The sequence below is a fragment of the Asterias amurensis genome, chromosome 2 (genome assembly GCF_032118995.1).
Source record: "Asterias amurensis chromosome 2, ASM3211899v1".
Classification (NCBI taxonomy): domain Eukaryota; kingdom Metazoa; phylum Echinodermata; class Asteroidea; order Forcipulatida; family Asteriidae; genus Asterias; species Asterias amurensis.
In genome coordinates, this window is record NC_092649.1 from 22,137,263 (window position 1) to 22,164,128 (window position 26,866).

A 26,866-nucleotide genomic window follows, 5' to 3' on the forward strand; every position below is an offset into this window, starting at 1 on the left:
AAAGTATTTTTACTAATGTAATAATAATTCTAAGCAGAACAGCTGGACTTGCCTATTTTATATAATTTTATTGTGGGTTTTAATTCAGAAATTTACTTTCAGTTTTGTTTTCTTATAGTTTTTTATTTAGCTGTTAAGCGATTTGGGGAACGTTTTGTTATTATTGTTATTGTTACAAATCCACAACTAATAGGGTTTACATCCACGCTATGCGATTGATCCATCAACAATTTAGCCTATATTAATTGTGGGTAACAGATCCAAAAAGAAAACTCTAGCGTAAGACGCTGTATTGTTTCAAGATGAGCATTTTTTGTGCAGTAAAGTAAAGACAGCATCAAAACCAACATCGATATTGGCGATATTGTTTTCAATATCGTATCGTCACGATATTATCGTCATATCGTCCAGACCTAGTACTTACCACGACAAATGTGCCCACTCGTTTTGGTAAAATTTTTTATAACTTTTTGCTCAAAAAATTTACCGTGCGTACAATACATGCGGCGAGTTGTCAGAGTGTCAAGTTGTTCAAGGTTGGATTGTCTTACCTATCGAGTTGTCAGTCTGTCTAGTTGTCTGAGAGACGAGTTATCTGACCTATCGCGATTTTATACTAAAGTTGTTCGATGGATGAATTTTGTGGACTCATGGTCTAGCCTATCGGTAAAAAAACACAAACCGACGCAAACATCTTTGACGATGTTAATCGAGTGAGCCTAGCTTCAAATTTGTTCTTAAAATTACACCAAAACAACCTTGCACATTTTGCAGGTTAATGAGCTCTCCACAAAAGCATGAACTCCCTTATTACCTACAGATTTGGCAAGTAAAAAAGTTGTGTCTTCATAGGCACGCTCTTTAGGGGTGCTGACGTGCATAGAATTGCTCTCTTCACCAACATACACACAAAAGAAATAATAATAATAATAATAAGACATTTGTAAAGCGCCTAATGCAAAAGAAGACTCCATCATCTCCAAACAACGCCTCTCATGATATCTTTGATATTATGTTTTCTGTGGCGATTGCATGGTCCATTTAACCACATTGTGTAAATTACGCATAAACAATAAAACCACCCATTCTCATTGATACAATGCACTGACCTGAGTCTAATGTTCTGCTTGCAAGCTTGAGTGCAGAACCGACCTTGACACAAATAATGATGATCAACCATATCTGCAAATAAAGTTTTTGAACATAGATTTAACTGACCTGGATTTTTAACAGATTTTTGTGAAGAGCAAGGATAACAGCCATCAGAACAGATTTACAACAGTATGAACTGATGCCCCCATAAATGTGCTCTTCCATGTAGTAGGGTAGTATTTGACTTTCCACAACAACTTGTTGCTGACAGGAGTGATGCTTTTGTTCTTTTAAGATCAAACCCCTCTGTTTTTCAATAAGATTTTTGTTTTTAAAATGTGGTTTGGTGATAACACAAACTGTGCCATTGTGCTCTCATACCCCCTACTTGTATATCATCTTGAAGCTACCTCTTTTTAAATTTACATATATACAAAACACATAGGGTCCCAATAAAATGCTATCTATAGTTTGTAAACGGCTGTTCGTATATTTGTGGAGTAAAAAAATGTTGTTTTTCAAAAAAGCAGGAAAAAACACAATTTAGGGCCAAGATAAATCTGTGTGGATCATTCTTTAGTAATGTTAAAACCACGCTTTTTGTACATGGACCAATGGTCATTGTGAACCAGTGTTGTCTGCAGATACCATCGATTACCAACCGTAAGGCAACCATTACTGAAATGCAAGGATTCTAAAAGACTGTGAGACTTATCAATTTGTGCAATTGTATTTCCTGGACGAGAGGGTAACCCTCAGTGAGAGTACAAAGAACAGTGTAGTCATGTAAACGTGAGGGGCAAAACATTTTGAGTACAGTGTTTTGTTTTGCTGTCACTCTATAAGCATATGATACAATTCATGGAGACATTACAGCAGCACAAGCTAATCAATTCTTAGGTATGTATTCTCCTGTTGCATCTGTACTCATGTTCGTCTAAACTGATGCCTTTTCATAATATTGTTCTAATATTCACTAATGGTTAGTTGTCATGATAATTCAAAGCAGTTTTACCTTAACATCCCTTGTGGCCAGACAACATCTGAGCAGAACTCAAACACTATGAGCTCATTCTACTATGAGCTTTTCAGGTCATGTTTCTCGTAGACCTGCAAAGAAAACAGGAACATTTCAGAATGTAAGAAATTACTCAAACAGTATTCCACATTAATGGAAATATTTTTTTGAAGTTCAGATTGGCTATAATACCTACCTCATTATGCGCTACATGTGAAATCAAAGACTGTGAGTAATGAAATGCACTGTAACCTACACTTCATCTCCATGAGGTTTTGGTGTTGACGTTCCCCTTGCACAAAACATGGAGGCAACTTGCACTGCAGCTGCAAGCAAAATGACTGAAATCAATGCTGCTAAAAAATTGAACCCCTGCAGGCACGAATGCTGACAACATTTAAGCGCTTATAAAGTGTGTCATTGGTTTTTCACTATTTTCTCAGGACCCAGACGACCCATTAATCTCAAACTTCCGTAAATTGTGGATTACACTGCCAGTAACTGTTTTGTTAGCAAGAAGTTTGGATGGAGTCATACATGGTAAGCAGATAGTAAGTTTAACTTTCTAATTATGCAAAGATTGAAGCCAACAATGCCTCGCTGACTATTGAGGTTAAAAGGTTGGAGCAGTTTTTAACAAAAGAAAAACACCAACTCTTAAACCTCTATATCAAAACTACAGTTGTCCACCACCTCATTACATTGTCTTCCTAGACCTGCATGTATCTTTAAGTTAAGGAAAATCACTGTTTAAATGCTGATAAATCCCAGGATGATATTTTGATCGAATGTGGTGAGTGTTTCTTGGCATTGAGAAAGCACCGTCTCGAGCACTCATAAACTTGCTCTGGCACACACTGGGTTTTTAATTCTGCCCTCCCATGCTACTAATGACTATTTATAGCAATCGTGCATTACATTATTGCAAAAAAGTTGCGTTGCATAATTGGGAAGCGACTTAGTAAAGTTGAATAGTGACAGTCAATGTGAAACTATAGGAAAGTAAACATTGTTTACTCCTCATGAAGAGTAATACTAATACACCTATCAATTGTATGACGCACTACTTGACCCCGGGGAGGGTGCGTCACTGTCCACATGCGAGTCGGATTTGTGAGTCCAAAGACCCACACTGATTAAAAAAAATGACACACTTGTTGAAGATTTGGACGGTCTTCCGAACGATTTTTTGACTAACCAACCGCAGAAAACAACGCACATTACCGACGCACATAATGTCTCTATGAACTACGCAGGCGCAGTGAATACAAAGTAATTCAACCTTACAGCTACGAGAGCGAGTTTCGCGGTCTTGCAAGTGCATGCACCATTTGAGGTGTTCGAGGTGGTACCGCTCGATTTTCGAGACGAGCTGGACCCAGCGCACTAGATATTAAAGCGCACAGAAAACAGAGTGGGGCCCTAATAACCGCAATTCAAAGCACACCGTGCACGTGTGTACACGATGGTGCACAATCTTCAAATTGCTCGATACACAATTGGAACTGCCTGTTCTGCATAGCGCAAGTTATAAATTGCTCAAAATATTGTTGCCCAATTTGTTGATTGTGCTCGACTGATGAGCGACAGTCGATGCGTGTTTTGCTGCAAAATAAACGATCGCAATCACGATAGTGGCTAATTAGATCGAGCAAAATACAGGTCTGTGGCATTGAAAGGTTGGAATGTCTGCAAATACCAACATCATACGAAGGCAGGGAGGGAAAGTTGGCTTCATTATTTGATTCTCCACCAAATAAACAAAAAACATCGACGGAACATGGCGTACCTCGACGCACATGTTAAAAAATATTTGACTGACGACTATTGGATTTTGATGTACCCACCATCACTTTATTGAGAGTAAAGACGCAGACTTGACGCACCCTCCCCGGGGGTCAAGTTGTGCGTCTTACAATTGATAGGTGTACAATTTGATACACCCAGGGCCCAGGTCCGAATTCATCAACAAACAATTAGGCCTATGAACTGAGAAAATAATAGTCCTATTTTTATAAGTAATAACTCAAAAAGAATGTTTGGAATAAATGGTTTAGAATGTTCAATCGTAATTATTAGATCTCACTTACTCTGAAGTCGATCGTGGCTCGTTTTAGGGACTACTGCTGAAATACCGGTAACATGTACATTGTTCATGTACTATCCCAGCAGGCACACGACGTCTTTCTGACGTCATATTATGGTTGATTTTGAGTCGCGACGTCAGATTACCAAAAAGTGACTAAAATACAACGTCGGATTGGTGACAAGAATCAAACGTAAATTAATAACGTCGTATGGACGTCGTAAGATGGTCATGACTATAATAACTAAAATGTAACCGAAAATGAACGTTACATTTTAGGTAGATTTATAACTTAATAGTTACGTCATTGACCAGACGTTGCTTAGACGTAATTTTATTGTCATAGTCTAACCATCGTTTTATTACAACAGTCTGACCATAATAAGACGTCGCATTAATGTTTGTATTTTAACCAGATAGTAACGTCATTGAGCAGACGTTGCACAGACGTTTTTTGTATGTCCCTTTGTAACCATAACTGTATTACCATAAGCCGACCATAAACAAACGTCACATTATTGTATGTATAATAACCAGTTAGTAGCGTCATTATATTTTGGTCAACCTGTGACGTCATTATGACGTCATAATATGTACATCAGTATTTCGTCATATTATGGTTAGCTTGCAACGGCAATTTACCGTCACGACATCATTTGCATATTATGCAAATTTTGAGGTCAGACTTAGATGTGGTTACATACTGCAACACTTATGCAACAAATTAAGCGGTAATTAGATACTACAAACACATGTTTTGTTTTGTTTGTGTTAAATATCAATAGATTTTGTGATATTTTAAATGTGTGAACTAAATTTGACGGCTTTATTCCAAAATATTAATTAAAACTACAAAGTTTTAATTACAATCTATAACACCCATGAATGCAAAATTCTTGAAACCGATCGGTATATATACACATGCTGTACCATTGAATAGTATAATAGGTGCGGTGATTAGAGGGCAACGAAGGAGATCAAGCGGATTGTATGTATGTATGCATTGTATTAATTGATAATGTGAATTATTAAAAATCAATTATAACTAATAAATAATTATAAATGTAGATAATGTTAATGTAACGTCGGGTTTGGGGTATTCCAATGACGTCTAAACGATGTCATTAATTGACAATACGCCGACGTCGGTTTGTGGTCGGAAAATTACGTTGTATCATGGTCGATAACAGACGTCCTACAAACTTTCACATAGAACCATGAACCGACCATCACCCGACGTCGGGATTTGACGTCATATTTTGGGAAATTTGCCGACGTCTAAATGACGTCTATTTATTGACCGTCTGTCGACGTCGGTTTGTGGTCGGAAAAATTACGTTGTATCATGGTCGCTAACAGACGTCGGTAATGGTCGGTAACAGACGTCCTACAAACTTTCACATAGAACCATGAGCCAACCGTCATCCGACGTCGGGATGTGACGTCGGTTTAACGTTACTATGACCAACTTGTGCCTGCTGGGATGTATATTAGACCCACAATTTTTGAGTTCATCTGTCGTCGTACGACAGATGAAGTCAAAAATTGTTTAAAAGGAGTACAGCGCCCCAGTTACTGGGTCTACATGTATATGTAAACCACAACGTGAGAGGAGACCGTGGGAAGCTTCGCTTGACTACATTGTAATACTAATGTCATAGTCTGGCCCGTCAATGTGTCATGACCGTAGTTTGGAGGCAGCTTAAAATGTACACGAATCATGAAAATAGTTCAAGGAAGTGCCAAATGGTTTTACGGATGTATATTTTGACAGGGATATTAAAAAACCAAAGATATACCGTTTCTCTGTAGAATTTCGAACTGCATCATGCAGACGGTTTCCTTGCAGCTGACACTTGCGGTTTTACGAAGACGGCTTATTTTTAAATCCCGATTAAGGTTTTCAGCCCAACTGCCGTTACCCAGTGGTGGGAAACTTTAGCCAATCACCAAGAGAGGGCGCTCTCCACCACGTAATGTCAGAGCCGTCAAAAATTTCAACAACTTAGGAAAAGGAGAAGCATGAGTGACGGCCACTGACAGCAAATACCTTGTGTTTTGCGTGTTTTTGATTTTGTATTTGATTTAGCCAAATTGTATTTTGTTTCTCATAACACAATGCCCTATCCAGTCAGTATAATGGAGATCAATGGGTGTCAGTGTATACACGCGCGCACTCAAAATGTATACATTTTTAGCGCGCGAACGTGAATTGCGCAAAGTTGCAATGAAACTTATAGAGATATAAACAAGCGTGCGATACAATGGCCACTGATTTAGTGGCCACTATTTTGCTATTTCCAAAGCCGGTCTTTATACCACCGTTAACACTCCCACACGTGACCGGGTTTTGACCAATCAGAGACTTGAAACCGTCAAAGGTATTTATTAATAATTGAATAGAATGTACGAGCTGAAGACTAGTACATCTGTAGTTTAAAATGAATCTACGATTCAGAGTCTTTTCTCACACAAAAAGTGTGGATTCCTGAAGATTTTTATTACTATTTTAAATGTAGTATTGCATGGTCTTTTCCCCAAAACATCGTGTGGATTATACGTAAACAATTAGAATAGGCAATTCATCCTAAATTGACTAACAAGTTGATGCGCATGAGTTCTACGGAACCACTTCCAAATTTTAACCCTCATTGTGATAACAAAGGAGTGGTAGTTTTACATCAATCGTTAAAAATTTTTACTAAAGCAACAGTTGGCACTGATTGTTAACTTTGCATAGATGAACAGAATTAACGGTAACTAGCGGGATGCCGCTTTACACAGATATTTCGAAATGTAATGTGGGGGAGGGTGTTATACGCCTCTCTCAATATTTATGCATGGCGTCATAATTCTAACCCAAAATGGAGCTATTTCGCACGTCCGCCACTACTTGCAGTGGCTGCGCCCACCTCGTTTTGGGTTAGACGACGTACCTTATGCATACTTCTAGAAACTACAAGGCTCCCCCGTGAGCCTTATAGGGGTCTAATATTTTGGGCCTCCTTAACGCTACGCGTTTTTCAAATCAGCGTTGATAGGTGGAACTGACCGTTAGCCAGCAATAACTAAAGTTTCTTTTGTACTACACTACCAAAACTTTCCCCACACACTCAATATACATTCATAATGCTTGCATTTCCTTTTTAAAAAACATCGTCAAAAATGACATTTTCACGTCCCACGGAATACATAGCGTTGCTACAGCACTATAAGTAAAGCGAGTTTTCGGAACATGCTGTGTGCCACAAATCTTAAGGCTGTTTTGGGGTTTTTTCGGGGGGGGGGCGGTAAGTGTTTTGTTTATTGTCACTTTGGGCTTATTGCATCTCGCGAAATTTTTACGACAAACGACACAATTTCTGACCGCGTTCATGTTCACGCTGCTCTAGGAACAAACCTCTTGCATGCAATATGTCCTGCGGATAGTATTGCATAGAAGACATATAATTGCATGCGACAACGGCGTCTAAACATTTTGTACGATCTAGTTTTGGCCCAAAAATGCGTCGGATGTCATAAGTAGAAAACTAGAGGAGATTAACATAAACAAGAACAACGGGCCCAGTATTGTGTTTCGGGTCTATTTGGACCAGGTATGCCTGTTTTAGGGAGAGTTTCAACACTTAGATCATAGGCTGTAATGCGCAAAACAGTCCAGCATGTTCAATGGCGAAAAAATCCCATCCAGCATTTTGATAAAATTAGTTGGTTAAACATGAGGGCGGGTGGCTGAAATTCACAAAAAGAAAATAATAATTCACCGTAAAAAGCATGTACATCCATAAGGGACAAAACAAATTAAACACAAAACAATTAAAACATCACAAGGGCCGGTTTTAATCCCACGTTTTGATAATTATTTTTAGGGCAAAAAATATCGCTGACATAATTGTGTTATGAGAAACAAAATACAATTTGGCTATATCAAATACAAAATCAAAAACACGCAAAACACAAGGTATCTGCTGTCAGTGGCCGTCATTCATGCTTCTCCTTTTCCTAAGTTGTTGACATTTTTTACGGCTCTGACATTACGTGGTGGAGAGCGCCCTCTCTTGGTGATTGGTTAAAGTTTCCCACCACTGGGTAACGGCAGTTGGGCTGAAAACCTTAATCGGGATTTAAAAATAAGCCGTCTTCGTAAAACCGCAAGTGTCAGCTGCAAGGAAAACCGTCTGCATGATGCAGTTCGAAATTCTACAGAGAAACGGTATATCTTTGGTCTTTTTAATATCCCTGTCAAAATATACTTCCGTAAAACCATTTGGCACTTCCTTGAACTGTTTTCATGATACGTGTACTTTTTAAGCTGCCTCCAAACTACGGTCATGACACATTGACGGGCCAGACTATGTATGTATGTACATGGACAATGTACATGTTACCGGTATTTTAGCAGTAGTCCCTTAAACGAGCCACGATCGACTTCAGAGTGAGTGAGATCTAATAATTACGGTCCTAATTGAACATTCTAAACCATTTATTCCAATCATTCTTTTTGAGTTATAACTTAACAAAAATAGGACTAATATCATTCAGTTCATAATCATAGGCCTAATTGTTTGTTGATGAATTCCGACCTGGGCCCTGGGTGTATCAAATTGTACACCTATCAATTGTAAGACGCACAACTTGACCCCCGGGGAGGTTGCATCAAGTCTGCGTCTTTACTCTCAATAAAGTGATGGTGGGTACATCAAAATCCATTAGTCGTCAGTCAAAAAATCTTTAAGATGTGCGTCGAGGTACGTCATGTTCCTTCGATGTTTTTTGTTTATTTGGTGGAGAATCAAATAATGAAGCCAACTTTCCCTCCCTGCCTTCGTATGATGTTGGTATTTGCACACATTCCAACCTTTCAATGCCACAACCTGTGTTTTGCTCGATCTAATTAGCCGCTATCGTGATTGCAATCGTTTATTTTGCAGCAAAACACGCATCCGCTGTCGCTCATCGGTCGAGCGCAATCAACAAATTTGCGCAACAATTTTGTGCACAATTTATAACTTGCGCTATGCAGAACAGGCAGTTCCAATTGTGTATCGAGCAATTTGAAGATTGTGCACCATCGTGTACACACGTGCACGGTGTGCTTTGACTTGCGGTTATTAGGGCCCCGCTCTGTTTTCTGTGCGTTTTACTAGCTTGTGCGCTGGGTCCCGCTCGTCTCGAAAATCGAGCGGTACCACCTCGAACACCTCAAATGGTGCATGCACTTGCAAAACCGCGAAACTCGCTCTCGTAGCTGTAAGGTTGAATTACTTTGTATTCACTGCGCCTGCGTAGTTCATAGAGACTTTATGTGCGTCGGTAATGTGCGTTGTTTTCCGCGGTTGGTTAGTCAAAAATCGTTCGGAGGACCGTCCAAATCTGCAACAAATGTGTCATTTTCTTTAATCATTGTGGGTCTTGGACACACAAATCCGACTCGCATATGGACAGTGACGCATCCTCCCCGAGGTCAAGTGGTGCGTCTTACAATTGATAGGTGTATTAGTATTACTCTTCATGGGGAGTAACCATTGTTTACTTTCCTATAGTTTCACATTGACTGTCACTATTCAACTTTACTAAGTCGCTTCCCAATTATGCAACGCGACTTTTTTGCAATAATGTAATGCACGATTGCTATAAATAGTAATTAGTAGCATGGGAGGGCAGAATTAAAAACCCAGTGTGTGCCAGTGCAAGTTTACGAGTGCTCGAGACGATGCTTTCTCAATGCCAAGAAACATTCAACCCATTCGATCAAAATATCATCCTGGGATTTATCGGCATTTAACCCTTTGCATGCTACCATTCATTACACACACTATTCTCTGCCCGCTGGAATCATTAAAATTACACACATCTGTACTCGAAAGCATTTTTCTGTGTGAAGGAATTATTTTATTGCAAAATGCAAATTAAGATAAATGAAGAGTATAATACGGACAACCAGTTAGTTCAAACAGAATTGAATTCGAGTACATAATTTATTAAGTACACACTTCCAAAGCACAGCGAAAAATGTCCCCAACACCATGGACAGTTCTACCCTGTTTCCTTCTTGCACAGGAAAGCTGCCATTGATATCGTCAGATTCGGCCCCATCTTCCATAGATATGTGTCCGTTATCTGTTCCAATGTCAATAGACATAACCCCACTCAAGTATTATCATCTCTATCGTCTCCCAAAACATCCTTAGACGTCTGTACACCGGTGTGAAGTTACATCGTATTTGATTGAACTAAAGTTTTGATGTTTTCACTGTTTGCCCCTGTGTTACGACAATATTAAACATTTTTTTACAGGACTCGTAGAAAAACTACTGAGTAAACAGTGCTGAGTAAACGGTGTACATTGAAAATTTGTAATTTGTAATTTTAAGGCGATGCAAATTTAACATCTTGAAGCATCACAGACCTTGCTGCTAAACTTAGGATTAGAACTATCTTGAGCTACCAGGCAATCTTGGCAGTCGAGTTGGTAATACACTGCTCTAGAGTTTCAAAGATCCCACTAAAGTTTTTATGCCTGGACTCGGAAACACTTTGACTAGCAGGCTCCAACCTTTCAACCTCAATAGTCAGCGAGGCATTGTTGGCTTCAATCTTTGCATAATTAGAAAGTTAAACTTACTATCTGCTTACCACGTATGAGTCCATCCAAGTTTCTTGCTAACAAAACAGTTATACTGGCAGTGTAATCCAAAATATACGTAAGTTTGAGTTCAATGGGTCATCTGGGTCCTGAGAAAATAGTGAAAAACCGATGCCACACTTTATAAGCGCTTAAATGTATTCAGCATTCGTGCCTGCAAGGGTTAAATTTTTTAGCAGCATTGATTTCAGTCATTTTGCTTTCCATTGTTGACTACTTGCAGCTGCAGTGCAAGTTACCTCCATGTTTTGTGCAAGGGGAACGTCAACACCAAAACCTCATGCATTATGTGCCCATTTGAAATTCTGGATGTAGAGAAGAAGTGTAGGTTACAGTGCATTTCATTACTCACGGTCTTTGATTTCACATGTAGCGCATAATGAGGTAGGTATTATAGCCAATCTGAACTTCAAAAAAATATTTCTATCAATGTGGAATATTGTTTGAGTACTTTCTTACATTCTGAAATGTTGGTGTTTTCTTTGCAGGTCTACGAGAGACATGACCTGAAAAGCTCATAATAGAATGAGCTCATAGTGTTTGAGTTCTGCTCAGATGTTGTCTGGCCACAAGGGATGTTAAGGTAAAACTGCTTTGAATTATCATGAAAACTAACCATAAGTGAAATATTAGAACAATATTATGAAAAGGCATCAGTTTAGACGGACATGAGTACAGATGCAACAGGAGAATACATACTTAAGTATTGGTTAGCTTGTTCTGCTGTATTGTCTCCATGAATTGTATCATATGCTTATAGAGTGACAGCAAAACAAAACACTGTACTCAAAATGTTTTGCCCCTCACGTTTACATGACTACACTGTTCTTTGTACTCTCACTGAGCGTTACTCTCTCGTCCAGGAAATACAATTGCACAAATTCTCACTGTCTTTTAGAATCCTTGCATTTCAGTAATGGTTGCCTTATGGTTGGTAATCGATGTTATCTGCAGACAACACTGGTTCACAATGACCATTGGTCCATGTACAAAAAGCGTAATTTTAACATTACTAAAGAATGATCCACACAGATTTATCTTGGCCCTAAATTGTGTTTTTTCCTGCTTTTTTAAAAAACAACATTTCTTTTACTCCACAAATATACGAACAACCGTTTACAAACTATAGATTGCATTTTATTGGGACCCTATGCGTTTTGTATGTGTAAATGTAAAAAGAGGTAGCTTCAAGATGATATACAAGTAGGGGGTATGAGAGCACAATGGCACAGTTTGTGTTATCACCAAACCACATTTTAAAAACAAAATTCTTATTGAAAAACAGAGGGGTTTGATCTTAAAAGAACAAAAGCAACACTCCTGTCAGCAACAAGTTGTTGTGGAAAGTCAAATACTGTCCTACTACATGGAAGAGCACATTTATGGGGGCATCAGTTCATACTGTTGTAAATCTGTTCTGATGGCTGTTATCCTTGCTCTTCACAAAAATCTGTTAAAAATCCAGGTCAGTTAAATCTATGTTCAAAAACTTTATTTGCAGATATGGTTGATCATCATTATTTGTGTCAAGGTCGGTTCTGCACTCAAGCTTGCAAGCAGAACACTAGACTCAGGTCAGTGCATTGTATCAATGAGAATGGGTGGTTTTATCGTTTACGCGTAATTTACACAATGTGGTTAAATGGACCATGCAGTCGCCACAGAAAACATAATATCAAAGATATCATGAGAGGCGTTGTTTGGAGATGATGGAATCTTCTTTTGTGTGTATGTTGGTGAAGAGAGCGACTCTATGCACGTCAGAACCCCTAAAGAACGTGCCCATGAAGACACAACTATTTTACTTGCCAAATCTGTAGGTAATAATGGAGTTCTCTTTGATGCCAGGATGTCAATGGAATATCATGTTGCACAACTAAGTAAGAACCTTGGCTTTTACCTACAAATATTGCGACATTCTTTTGTTTTGCCTTTGAACTTGAGTAGGTTTACTGTTAGGGTTTGTTTTGTTGATGAGGTAGAGCTTAGGTGATGACACTGCTTGGCTTGTTGGTTGTTCCTTGGTAGTTTGGCCTTTCTGAGTGATTGCAGGATCTGGATACGGACTGTAGTTAAGAGTTAGGTTTAGGGTTAGGGGTTGTGTTTAGGTTGTTTTTGACTGTGATCATGTCCACCTCTGGTTACGACCTCAAGGTAACTGAGATTCTGTCGACCAACACTTACAAACGTTTACCAATAGGCCCCATTTTTGGCATCGGCGCAAGATTACCAACCATTCTCCAGTTTCTCCATCAGTCTCAAGCCATCGACACACCTACTTACCGTCATCTCAGCCCTCTGCATCCTCCTGACCTTGCTTCCTGTTCAATGCAAGTCACACAATCCCGATATTCCCCTCTGCCCATCGTGCCAGAGGTTTACCAACATACAATGCAGCAGACATCTCACCAAAATCAGTCACCCACTAGTCTGCCTCGCACAGCACCATGTCACCAACTCAAGCAAGTTAGTCACCACCATAAAATGACATTCACGTCAATCAATTTGACATTCTTTAATTGACAATACCATGTGGGGAGAAGGCATGATATTGACATGCAATCATGATGGCTTCTCAGAAATGTAATTAGGCTTTGTTGTAGTTTGTGTGGGTCAAGTACAATTTCCTTGGAGCTCCTTGTATACGTGTTTTACTGATCAAGAATGGTCTTCAAGAATTAAAAAGAAACCTCCATTTTGATAGTACAAAATTGATTTCTATATTTTGTTCATAATATTATTTTTGAAATTTGTGTGCATTCTAAGTTTAATGTCCTTTTGATCATTACGAGTACGAAATTGCCATTGATGACTTCATGGTTCTGAGAAGAGGATAATTGCAAAATACTTAAGGGAGAATTGAGGAGAAATTGTAGATTTTTGATAGAATGTATGAACCAACGGCGAGTACATTATAATGATGAATATTTACTTTGGAGTCTATTCTCTGACTTAAACTCCCCAAAGCCATCGATTATGAAGTAATAATAGTAATAATAACAGTAAATATTTGTTATAGAGCGCCTTACCAAAGTTACAAAGGGCTGTACAGTGACTACGAATATACACAAATTATAATGACTTAGCGTAGTATAAAAGTAAATGAATAGATTCAAGGAATTTGTTTTTTTCAATAATAAATGTATATTTGTAAAGTTTACTCATATTTTCATATAGTCAATAGCAAGTTTCTATCTCATCATTTATGCAGTGTCTGATCGTATAAGAGAACAATATATGGCCCAAGGGAGTCTACCAGATCAGTTCAAATATTTTACTGAGAAATTACTTCTTGATCAAAAACTATGTACTTCGGAGGGAGCCGTTTCTCACAATGTTTTAAACTTTTAACAGCTCTCTATGCTCGTTACCAAGTAAGTTAATTTATGCTCACAGTTATTTTGAGTAATAACCAATAGTGCCAAGCAACACCACTCCTCAGTTCTTTCTCTATTTCATGAAACCTCATGTGTCTAACACTCTAGCCTACTCTGATGAAATCTATATAAGCCCTGTAGCTCTCTCTATTTAGCGACTCTTGTACTCTTAGTTAGTCCTGTACTTGTTGTACTTGACCCCTCAGTCAGCGTTGCGGGTAAATCTGTCACAAACTAACAGCAATTCAAGTACTTTGGCTGTAACATCCACTCTTGAAGCTACTCCTTTTCCAACATCTGTTGATGTCTTTGGCTTTCTTTATCCACCTTTGGTCAGCTAAATCATATCTAGGGAACAAATGCCTGAAACCCACAACCAAGCTGATCTAGCGGAACAAATGCCTGAAACTCACAACCAAGCTGAGGTTATTTACAATGTCCCTTCTTATCCTACTCTACACTACACTACAGCCAAGGACAAACACAGACTTCAGCTTTCAAGCTCAGGTCTAAACAAGGCATTCTTTGCTTCAGTCGTTGCATAAATGGGTCGACTTGTCCTGTACTTGTTCTGGACTTAGCCCACCACCCGCCTTATTCAGAGTTGGAGGTTATTATTTCGTTAACTGACAGAAGTTCAGGTACCTTGAGTGTAACATCCTCTCATCAGGCTACTCCTCTTTCAACATGTAATGACATCTTGGGCTTGCGATATCCACTTTCAGTCAGCTAAATCGTATCTAGGATTTTTAACTTTGCATGGCGGAAATACGATATAGAAAGATTTCTAAATCATATCTAATGAAACAAATGCCTGAAACTCCCAACCAAGCTGAGGGTATAAATGAGATGTGTTCGCCTCGTATTGCTATGGATCAAAAACAAACACGGGCTCCAGCCTTCAACCTAAGGTTTCAACTAGGCTTCCATGGCTCCATTCTTTGGATAAACAACTTACTGTTTGCTTATTGATGATGAGTCCTTTACATCGACTTCATGTTCTCCTTCTTCTGGTTAGACACCTTTGTTCTGAAACCTGGTTATGGTCATGGTATGGTCATGGTATGGTAAGGGGATAAGGCTAGGATTAGTTTTAGGGAAAGGGTAACAGTTAGGGCCTAGGGTTAGGGATTAGGATTGGGTTCGATTAGGTTAGAATACAGTAGGGGTGTCAGAACATTGTTGTCTAACCAGAAAACTCAACTTGTGCTAACTGATGGAAAAGGGGACACAACATAGGTCTTGAATTGATCGGAGCATGATGCTGACTTACCGCTTCTCTCCAGAAATGAGATTAAGGATTGTCAACATATCTGTCGATGGAAACGACACATGCTTCAACGATTCATGATTGTTCATGGACTTGCATTTATCTTAACGAACCACTCCCCTTGCAGGCCAGGTAACGCAGCCAGGTTTATATTGTTCGGCATGCTCAACACCAACATTTTCAATGTAAGCAAATTGGAGACGTTTGTTCATCATTAAGGACCTACATGGTCATTGCTAAGGAAACAGCAAGCAACACAATTTTCTATCACACTTTGTGATGATCCTCAAGGGCCTTGAGGGCCTTGTCACATGGATCATGTCCTCATACACAGTATCACTCGGATCGCATGACAGTCAAGTGAGAGATTCCTACAAAACAGGACATGGAATACTGATTGACTAAAATTTAATGTGGCACTTGACCACATTGTCAAGCATCTGGACTTAGCAAAACAGCTGCATTTGGGCAGTACCCAGTTCCCACTACATTACATAGCTACAATGATTCAAGGGTATATAAAATCAGTTGGGTAAATTTGTCTTAGCTCTTACCCCAAATCAAAAACCCTGAACAATCCACGAAAATTTAGTTTCTTTGTCTATTTCAAAAAACCTCTGTTTCATTCATGTATCTCTAGCCTTTTATCTAAGGATATCTGTCTGTCCTAAGTAGCTTTCTCTATTTAACCACTAATTGTCCTAACTTGTATAGTTATCTTTGTTACCAATAGAAGCAACAACACTCTTAATTTCGTTCCTCTTTTCATGAAACTTCTGTTTCCTTCCTGTATCTAACACTCCACCCTACTCTCTGATGATATCTGTCTGTCCTCAGTGTAGCTTAAACCTCTGTTTCATTCCTACATCCAATACTCTAGTATACTCCTTAATAATATCCTTCTAACAACACCCCTTTTTTGTTTCTTTGTAACTTTTCTTTGGCCTTTTTCTTTTGTCTAAAGTTGCATCTGGTTGAAACAAAAAGCTACATTTTTAGTTATTTGGCTTAGGTTTACTAAGTTTTTTTAAATTAAAAGCACTTGACACCTTTGGTCCTTGTCAAGGACCAGTATTCTTACTTGGTGTATCCTAAAACATGCATAATAAATCTGCGAACATTTAGACTTAATTGGTAATTGAACTTGCAAGGGAATAACAAAAGAAAAAACACCCTTTTTTGACGCATTTTTTATGCTTTAAGTTGTTAACAAAGGCTTCAGGCCTGAAGTCTTTTGTTACTGCAATGAACTATACTACTTAGCACTCTCCATGGTTTTTGACCAAGTAAGTTTCTTTGCTCACAATTTGTCTTAGTAATATCCAACACTGTCCAGTTTGTTTAAGTTAAGGCCCCACAAAAATTTGTTTTAAGGTAATAAGGTGACCATCCGTGTTTGTCTAAAGTTGTCTTATTCCTCCTTAAAGACAGTGGACACTATTGGTAATTGTCGAAGACTAAAATAACAAACATTTGAAAATTTGAGCTCAATCAGTCGTCGAAGTTGCGAGATAATAACGAAAAAAAACCACCCTTGTCACACGAAGTTGTGTGCTTTCTGATGCTTGATTTCGAGACCTCAAATTCTAAACTTGAGGTAATCAAGTTTGTGGAAAATTACTTCTTTCTCAATAACTACGTCACTTCAGAGGGAGCTGTTTCTCACAATGTTTATACAATCAACCTCTCCCCATTACTCGTAATCAAGAAAGGTTTTATGATGATAATTATTTTGAGTAATTAACAATAGTGTCCACTGCCTTTAAAACTTGTTTAGTTCAATATTTAAGTTGGCTTTCTGAATAAACTCCAGCAAAATGACACTGGACACTTTTTGTATTTGTTAAAGACCAGTCTTTTCACTTGGTGTATCTCAAAGTATGAACAAAATAACAAACCTGTGAAAATTTGAACTCAATTGGTCGTCAAAGTTGCGAAATATATGGAAGAAAAATCAACCTTGTCACACGAAATAGGGGCTTTTAGATGTCGTGACCTCCAAATCTAGTTTTGAGGTCTCAAAATAAAATTTGTGCAAAAATTACTTCTTTCTCAAAAATTAGGTTTCTTTAGATGGAGCCGTTTTTTCATACTGTGTTACTCCACTGCTAGTTACCAAGAAAGTTTTATTGCTTACAATTATTTTGAGTAATTACCAAGAGTGTCCACTGCCTTTAAGGGGAACTCTGTATAGTTCAAATTAAGTTATGAATTCCTAAAATTAAATAATTCTCATAACAAATTTGTTCAAGGTATCTACCAATTGCATCAATGCCATGTGGCTACTAGTGATTACCACGTTCACCATTTTGGGAGTAAAATTCCGCTTGTGCTTTAAGAACTTTGGAGCGCTTTGCCTGAAAACTCATTTATTTAACTCCAGCTTGTAACTTGTCTTAGATTATTCCTTGAATACTTTGTATACTTCATGTACTCCTTATTTTACTTATCAAGTAAGAAAACCACAAGGGAATCTGACTTCGATTCTAACTAGATTTTAAGTAGATTTTAAATAATTCAGATTTGACTGAACAAAGAAAAACTGACTAGACCAGGACTTGAATGTTGAATTTTCTTTGTTCAAACCCCATTACTTTGATTTTACTTGCAGGTAATTGTTAAACAAACTTGCTGAAAACTTATTTATTTAGCTCCAGCTTATAACATGTTTTAGATTATTAATATATACTTGTCCATGTATTCTATATTTCTCTCTGTTACTTTGTTATTTGTGTGTGCTGCGCCTTGGAATAGGCATTTTACACTAGATAGATAGCATTATAAATGCATTATTATTATTGTTGTTTTTATAATGACTAACGCCACAAATGGCAATACTTAAAGGCACTGGACACCTTCGTTAATTGTTCAAGACCAGTCTTCTCACTTGGTGTATCTCAACGTATTATGCATATATAATAAAAAAAACTTTGCAACTGTGAACTAAATCGGTCGTAGAATAATGGAAGAAAAAAAGACACCCTGGCGCACAAATTTTGTGCGTTCAGATGCTTGAGTTTGAGACCTCAGATTAGGTCTCAAGTTCAATTTAAATATTTTCGTGAGAAATTACTTCTTCCTTAAAAGCAACATACTTAATGGTGAGCCGTTTCTCACAATGTTTTATACTATCAACAGCTCTCCATTGCTTATCACCAAGTAAGTTTATGCTTAAAATTATTTAGAGTAACTACCATTAGTGTCCTGTGCCTTTAGTATAAAACAGTGTTAGAAACAGCTCCCTCTGATGAGACATAGTTTACGAAAAAAGAAGTTATTTTCCCATGTTTGATATTTAGACCTAAAATTAAGAACTTGAGGTCTCAAAATCAAGCATCTGAAAGCACACAGCTTCGTGTACACTTGTTGTTTTTTTGTTTTTTTAATATCTCGCAACTTCAACAACCCATTGAGATTGAGATCAAATTTTCACAGGTTTGATATTTAAAGCACATGTTGAGATACACCAACTGTGAAGGCTAGTTTTTGACAATTACCATTAGTGTCGCAGTGTCTTTAAACATTAACTCTAAAGGGAACAGACTGGGCCATTTTTTCTTTGCTCAATTCCCAATGTTTTATTTTACTTGTAGGAATTGTTGAGACTACACGTATGACAGTCTAAGATGTACGGGAAGATTTGCCGGTAGATGTGCAGGGAGGCAGCCCAGCAGTAGGGCCTCTTGCAAGAGACCCGTGCCCATAAAGTACGATTGAAACTTTACTGTACTGAAATCTTTGCCATTGTCCTAGAACATACGAGGTCAGTTGCAGTAAAATTGTTGTTTTTTATCGATAAATAAATAAGCTAAACTCCAGTACTGCTGACAAATATGTTTTACTGAACTCCTGTGTTTAAGCTTTGCGTCCAGAATTAAAACATATCAATAGAAACCACAAGGGAAAACCCAAAAATCAGAATTATGTTGTCACCAAAACGAGCCCCTTGATGTGTGGTTTTGAAATATCCTATATTGCATATCTAAATTAATCCTGTGAGTGACCCATTCTATGTTGAAGACTATGCAGAGCGCACTTTAAAACGATGCATCAAGATAGAGCTACTGGTTCCCTCTCAATGTTTTTGAAGCTTGCAGTATGCTAATTGCTTCCAGTTTGGGATCATTATAAAAAAATAAACTGAGCTATCAAGTCATATTTTAGCGGTTACCCTTTTGTTTGGCCGGGGGGTGTCAGTCACAGCCATACAGCTGCTGTGTAGCCAGGTTGTGATCTTTTGCTACACCGCTGTTAATGGTTGTATGGCTTCTGACTTTCACCCAAAACAAAAAAAGGGACACTGCCAACATAGGGCTAACTGACACAGTTGGTAGAGCTCCAGCTCGTTGATCTGGAGGTCTTTGGTTTGAGTCCCACTCTTTGTCACTTTTGTTTTTCAACCCCAAATCATTTTCTTCACAGGTCTGTAAGAGGCATATGACCAGACAAGCAAGCACAAAAGAAAATAAGATCCGCATGAAAAACCTCTTCAGTTGTTCATATTCTGCTAAGATGTTACCTAACAAGAAGGGACGCTCAGGTAATACTGCTAAGAATTATCATGACAACAAATCATTGTGTGAAAGATACATGTAAAACCAACATTGCAAGGGAGAGCAGTGTAGACAGACTCATGAGCAGGCCTAGAATTTCATGTTTGAACATGTTGAAAGGACAAAGAAAAGAGCACTTCCATTTGAAAATCTTAAAGTCAAAGGGAGTCTTTTGAAGGGCACAAAAGCCAAGACATGGAGCAACAGAGGCCATAGTCTTTGTAACCAGCATGTTTCTCCAGACCTACATGAGTGCAGATAAAACGGGACTTGTGTATGCTATATTATATAACACCACATCAGTACAACAATGTCAAATCTGCATGTAGATCTTACATGTCCCTTTAACTTTTGGAGGAAGGGGGACACAATATCAATGACCCCCCTCCCACATGTTTTCGACCAGTGCTCAACTAGATGAACACTGTGTCCCGCTGCCTGCATCAATCCTTGGTGAAACGGATGACACCACCTTTCTGAAGGGTGGGGACAAATTATCAAATGCTTACTCATGATCATTGGCCTCGTTAAACTTCATGTACATCCATTACTGTGGTTGATATATGACCTGCTGCCTCCCATGTTCATTACAGAAAAAGATACAATTCACATGTAGCCCTTTTAAAGGAACTTTACGTTATTTGCAGATGCCCAAAATCATCTTCTTGCAAATCATGGGTTGTTTGATGAGAAATCAAGCAGTACTTTAGTTGTGTCTAAACGCAAAGTTGGATCTGCACTCAAGCTTGCAAGAAGAAGAATGGAATCAGGTCAGTGTAGAATGCATCCAGAAATGGATCCCATTGTTTTAATAAATATTAATTCTGTTATTCTACGCAAAGGTACTCTTTAGTTAACAATCACAGTGCCGACTATTGCTTAGGTAAAAATCAGTAATGATTGTTGTAAAACTACCACTCCTTTGTTATTACAATAAGGGTTAAAATTTTGGAAGTGGTTCTGTAGAACTCAAGCAGCATCAACTTTTAAGGCAATTTAGTATGAACTGCCTTGTGTAATTGTTCACGTATAATCCACATGATGTTTTTTCGAGGACCATGCAATACTACATATAAAAATGTAACCAAAATCTTCAGGAATCCACACTTTTTTGATGTATCTTTTTTTACTATTATTATTTAATATACAATGGCTTTTGTGGAAATAGTTTAGGTCAGAGAAAAGACTCTGAATTATAGATGCATTTTAAACTACAGATGTACTTGCCTTCAGCTGGTACATTCTATCAACAATTAGTAATTTATACACATTCTCATCCATTTTCCTTACAGTAGTTGCAAAATGTTATGCTGCTCGGAACTATAAGGTCATTAATGGCTTTCGTTTTTCTAATAGTCAAAAGATCATTCTTTGAAAAAATGCATACAAAATTTGAAAACGTAAATACAAATCAACAAATGAATATTTTACTTTGAATAGAAAGGTTTTTTTTGCCTAACAATTTTGAAGAACACTCTTGATCAACAAACACATTTACTAGGATTCAAACGTACTGGCTGAAATTGGTGATGCGATGCTGTTTGAGACAGTACGTGGGTGTGCTGATAGCTTGAGACTGAAGTAGACACTGTAGCTTGTTGTTGATCTTGCATTCATTGGCCAGGATAGGGTTCCTTGGTAGGCGTTTGTAGGTGTCAGTTGACAGCATTTTAGTCACCTTGTGGTCATACTTTGTGGTAGCTATGACCACAGTGGTGTTACTTTTTTCGACTGGCATGAAGTGGATTGATTGGTCTTGAGGTAGGGCTTAGATGGCAGCATTCTACTGCTGGCTTTGGTTGGTCTTGGTAGACGGCATTCTTGAGGACAGAACTTAAGCCACTTCGTGGTCATACTTTGTGGTAGATATGGCAACAGTGGTGTAACCCTTTTCGGCTGGCATGAAGTGGATGAATTGGTCTTGAGGTAGGGCTTAGCTAGACATTCCTGAGCTTACTTTAGTTGGTTCCTGGTAGTTTTTGAGGGTTCTTGAAGGTGAGCAGGGTCTGGATACGGACTTAGGGTTTAGGGTTAGGGTTGAGTTAGGATTAGGGTCTGTAGTTTAGGTCGAATGTGGTCAACACAACTGACTTGACCAAGGAAACTGAAATTCTGTCGGCCAACACTTAACATACTCTTACCAAGAAACTCCATCCTGGCCACCGAACAAGAGATCAGCAACAAGCTTTGAACAAGACATCCCTCTTCTCATTTCTTGCTTATCTTTATCAATTTTCTGATTGAGAGACTAGTTCTATGATATACAATTTTCTAGTAGGTTTCATTATATAGTCTTCATTGCACACACTTAAATAAAATACCTCAGTAATTTTTGTTACATTTTATTGGTAGTAATTGCATTGTCCATTCTTAAAACATGACATGAACTAACTTTAACTGAAAAACTTAGGGCATTCATCTTGAGTGGTCTTTTCACAGGACATGGGAAAATACACAGGAGAGTATAGAGTATTAACACACATCGATGTCAGGGTGAAACCAAAACTATCATTCTTTATCCTGAATGAAAGTTTAACATCTTTTAAAATAGGAATGGTAGTTTGACAGCATTCCTTATTGAATTTTACCAAAGCAACAGTTGTCAACACAGTGTTCAGAACTATATGCAGTCTTCATTGCAAGTTGTATGGGTCTCATAAAAATGCTTGCATATTTTTGAGCTCCTGGTAAATGAGGTTTATTGGGATTTGAATTTGGCAAAGAGAAACCTTTGTTTCAAAGTAAAACATTAATTTGGTGATTTTCATCAATTTACTTTTTCAAATTTGTTTGCTTTTTTCACTTTTTGATTCTTTGATTACTAGAAATATGAAATTTCCATTAATGACCTTATAGTTCTGAGCAGAAGATAATTGTGCAAATCTGTAGTTTATGTATCTACACTTCAGAGCAATCTCTGACCTAAACTATTTCCACAAAAAGTTAAAGGATATGAAACAAGTTAGTTGATTTTGATTTCCCAATAATGAGTGTAGACTCCTGAGATTACCCATGCATGCATATTTTCAGTAATTTTACGAAGGGCTGAAAAATCCTGGCAGCCAAAAGTTTATGTTTGGAGAAAACCGCGCATTAAGTTAACTTATTTTTTAAATAACTAGCTGGAGACTATTGGTGGTTTAATTTTACACTGACAGCTATTAGTTCATATTATTGTTGACATTAACATTCCAAAGTAACTTTTATTCCGTTGTTGTTGATTTGTTTGTTGAAAGAACATTACAGAGTTTGTATGAAAAAAACATGTCCAAGATCACAGATTTATATCAAAATTTCAAGAAAAAAATCCCTTGAAATATTTCTGTCTGAAGTGTCATATTTGTTTATATAAAACTAATTTCCTGTTTTCAGTTTGTTGCTCAGTAAGCGTTTCATTTTTAAAATTGATGTCATGAAAAATGTGTCATTGGTGTCGCACTATTTTCATGTGACCCAGAAGGTCAATCGCTCTCAAATGAATACTGTTTTTTTTATGTAGATGATTGATTACATAAAGTGCCTACACTGCCAGTAACTGTTTTGTAAGCAAAACCAATTCTGTAATGTTCCTGTAAACATAACTTTAAAGGCAGTGGAAACTATTCGTAATTACTCAAAATAATTATCAGCATAAAACTTAACTTGGTAACGAGTAATGGGGAGAGGTTTATAGTTTAAAACATTGTGAAAAATGGCTCCCTCTGAAGTGCTATAGTTTTTAGAGAAAAGTAATTTTCCACGAATTTGATGTGAGACCTCAGATTTAGAATTCATGGTCCCAAAATCAACCTTCTAAATGCACACAAATTCATGTGGCAAGACGTTTTTTCTTTCATTATGATCTTGCAACTTCGAGATACACAAAGTGAGTAGACTGGTCTTTTACAATTACCAATAGTGTCCACTGTCTTTAACAGATTGTATTCATGTAGTGTGATAAATTGGTTATTAGTGGGCTAATTGTTAAGCTGACTGCTTGTGTGAAAGCTTTCACAGTGTACATGTATTAGACCATGGTCCCTCTGTAATTTTCCTGAAATATAAAGAGAGTGTATCAATGGGTGAATAAAGGCACTGGACACTTTTGATGATTAGGCCCCTACTCAACACAATTATTAATAGAACAACTTACTCGTGCTATGGAGAACTGTTGATAGTGAAACAATTTGCGAGACACATATTTTTTTAGAAAGAGGTAATTTCTCATTCAAATAGTCAAATACTTCAGCTGAGAAGCCTTTGTTATGCATCTGCAGCTGGAGAGCGTTTGATGGTGGAAAACATTAGGAGAAACTGCTCCACTATTCTCTTGCAATTGAAATGACGAAAATTGAGTCCAAATTTTCCTAGGTTTGTTATCTATCTGTTTATCTATCAATCTATCTTTGAACCTGTTGATCAATGGAACGGAACAGCAAGCTGCAGCGCTTTTTCTCTATAGGTTACAAATACATGTAGTTTAAAACTGACGTTGGCTTTAACTTCCGTGTTTATACTAGAAGTTAAGGTCAAATAGGGTCACACTCTGTGTTCCTTTTGCTATCCGCTTTTTTGGTGACATAATCATCATGGAAGGGGGATGGTATCAGTCTACTTTAGTTCAATGGTCAATGTCATCTGTGGATCCTAATTGCTAAAGTGTTGTAGGAACTGATGATCAAGTGTTGTCTGACAAAACTGACATTAATGTCAAACTTTAGTTGCTGATGTGAGGCCAGACTAATGTATGGAGGATCTTGGTTAGATGTCTGGCCGTGTGGTAGGTTGTTGAACCCCTGTGTACCACTATGTCCTGGAGGGGAACATCAGAATTGTGTGTCTTGAACTAACTGAGGAAACGAGGGCAGGGGACTCAGAGAAATGCAAAGGTCTTAAAATTACGCTTAGTTGGCGTGCGAATGGTTTGAAAAAAACAGAGAGACCAGAGCTGCTATGTGATCTTGCATTCAATATCAGGGATGGGGTTTCTTGTAGGTGTCTGTCCATGACACAAATCTAACCCAGTCATCCTAAACCCTCATCCTAACCCTAATTCTATATAGTTCTACTTGGGATTTCTATAACACTAATCCTATAACCCTAACCACTCACTCATAACCACACTTACAGACACCCACAACTAGGCCTACGACCAACCCTTATAGACACTAACCTCCACCTAGACACTAACTGATAATTACAGATACCTACCAGGAAACCCCATTCCAGATGTTGAAAGCAAGATCAGATACCAGTTTGGGTCTCAGCCTATAGTGTTCCATGCGGCGCAATGTGGCAGCTTTCGCTATTGCTCTCCTCCAAATATCTTTGTTTTCTCTGTTTTCCTACTTAATTGGTTGCCTGCATGTTAACTTCAAGGTATTTGAATCTGGATTCAAACCGGAGAGTTGTGCCATCCCTTGTGTGGACAGGCGGGTCAAATCCTGACAAATTGTCCAGTGCCAATCCCAAGGACATTGTGCATACTGCTCTGACAAATTCTGCAGTGCCAATCCCAAGGACATTGTGCATACTACTCTTGTCAAAAAACTAGGTGAACATTTTCAACTTTGAAAACTCATCCATGGCAGACAAAGGTGCCTAAAGAAACATGTCAAGGAAGGCAAAAAACGCTTGACCTGACGACGATGATGAATAACTGTGCCAAGAAACTGCCTGCATGTTGCTCTGATATCGATATTGCTCATATTGTATTGTCTTCATTTATCTGTGAAATGGAGCAAATTAGTCTCTAAAACGCTGTGTCCTGGATATTACTCTTGATACCTACATAAATATTATGCACAATTTCAATCCGCTCATGGATGTCAACAAACTTATAAGGGACTTTTTTAATAAGTCCTGTTGCTAAGACACGCAACCGAGTCTGATTATATATCATGTTAAAACTAAGGTCATGAAATGATAAGTGTAAAAATTAGCTTAAACTAGTTAATTAACTTTCTTATTTATTTTGACATGAGAACCTTAATTACCAATAGTTAGCTTACAAGGTAGTTGCATGTCAAAGCACTTTTGCAAATAAATAACTATGTTATAAATCTTGCTTTAAGTATGATCCCATAAGACCTTTACTTCCAGCCTAAACTGGAATTGCAAGTTTCGTAATTCAAAAGTTCATTACTCATGAACCAAGCAAAATTCATCTTGAAGTGTGTAGGACCCAGTATTTTGGTGGGTTGTGAAATCAATGCAAGCTCATTCAGATTGTAGTTGTTAAATGCGCGCTAAAAGAAATTTTGTTAATAATTTTATTTATTTAATACTACAAAATCTGCAGATATGTGAGGCCCAAATGGAAGCACAACAATGTTTTGAATAGGTTCACTGCACTCCTTTTCCATCGACTTCTACTTCCCCTTCTCAATCTTTTTTTTTACTGGTTTCTATAAATGTTCATAGTCAAATGCCATACTACTGGTCAGCATTCCATTCGTGTACAATCTTCTAAGAGAACAGCGTGCCGACCAAGAGAGGCCATCAGCAAATCTCGACACTGCAGAGTCTGTCGCACATTCAACTACCATCCCTATCAACTCCGGAGAACTTGCAACTTCATAAAATAGTGTCCAGTGCCTTTAAAGTTTTTGTTTGTGGTTTTGTTTAAGATTACAGGTTACTATACCTCATCATATTCATGATCGAGAGTCAGGTTCTTACAGCTAAATTCATCATCACGTGCCAGGTGTTATTTTTGCTATTAGCTGAGAAAGGTTAATGAATGTTATTTGCCAAGGGCACTAAATTGCATTGAGAAGGTTACTGTAAAATGTGCTAAATACATGTAAAGACATCAGGTGATTTGGGTTAATAAGTTAATTTAT

At 37.9% G+C, this 26,866-nt stretch overlaps 1 long non-coding RNA gene across 4 annotated transcripts in view; it reads left to right on the top strand.

The window, feature by feature from the left end:
- The window catches only part of LOC139954112 (uncharacterized), a 154,145-nt gene that overhangs the window by 107,226 nt on the left and 20,053 nt on the right, over positions 1-26,866 (top strand). For all 4 annotated transcript variants that reach the window (XR_011788049.1, XR_011788046.1, XR_011788048.1 and 1 more), the window contains exon 7: positions 20,690-20,812. This is a non-coding gene — a long non-coding RNA (uncharacterized lncRNA). The remainder of the gene's footprint in view (positions 1-20,689; positions 20,813-26,866) is intronic.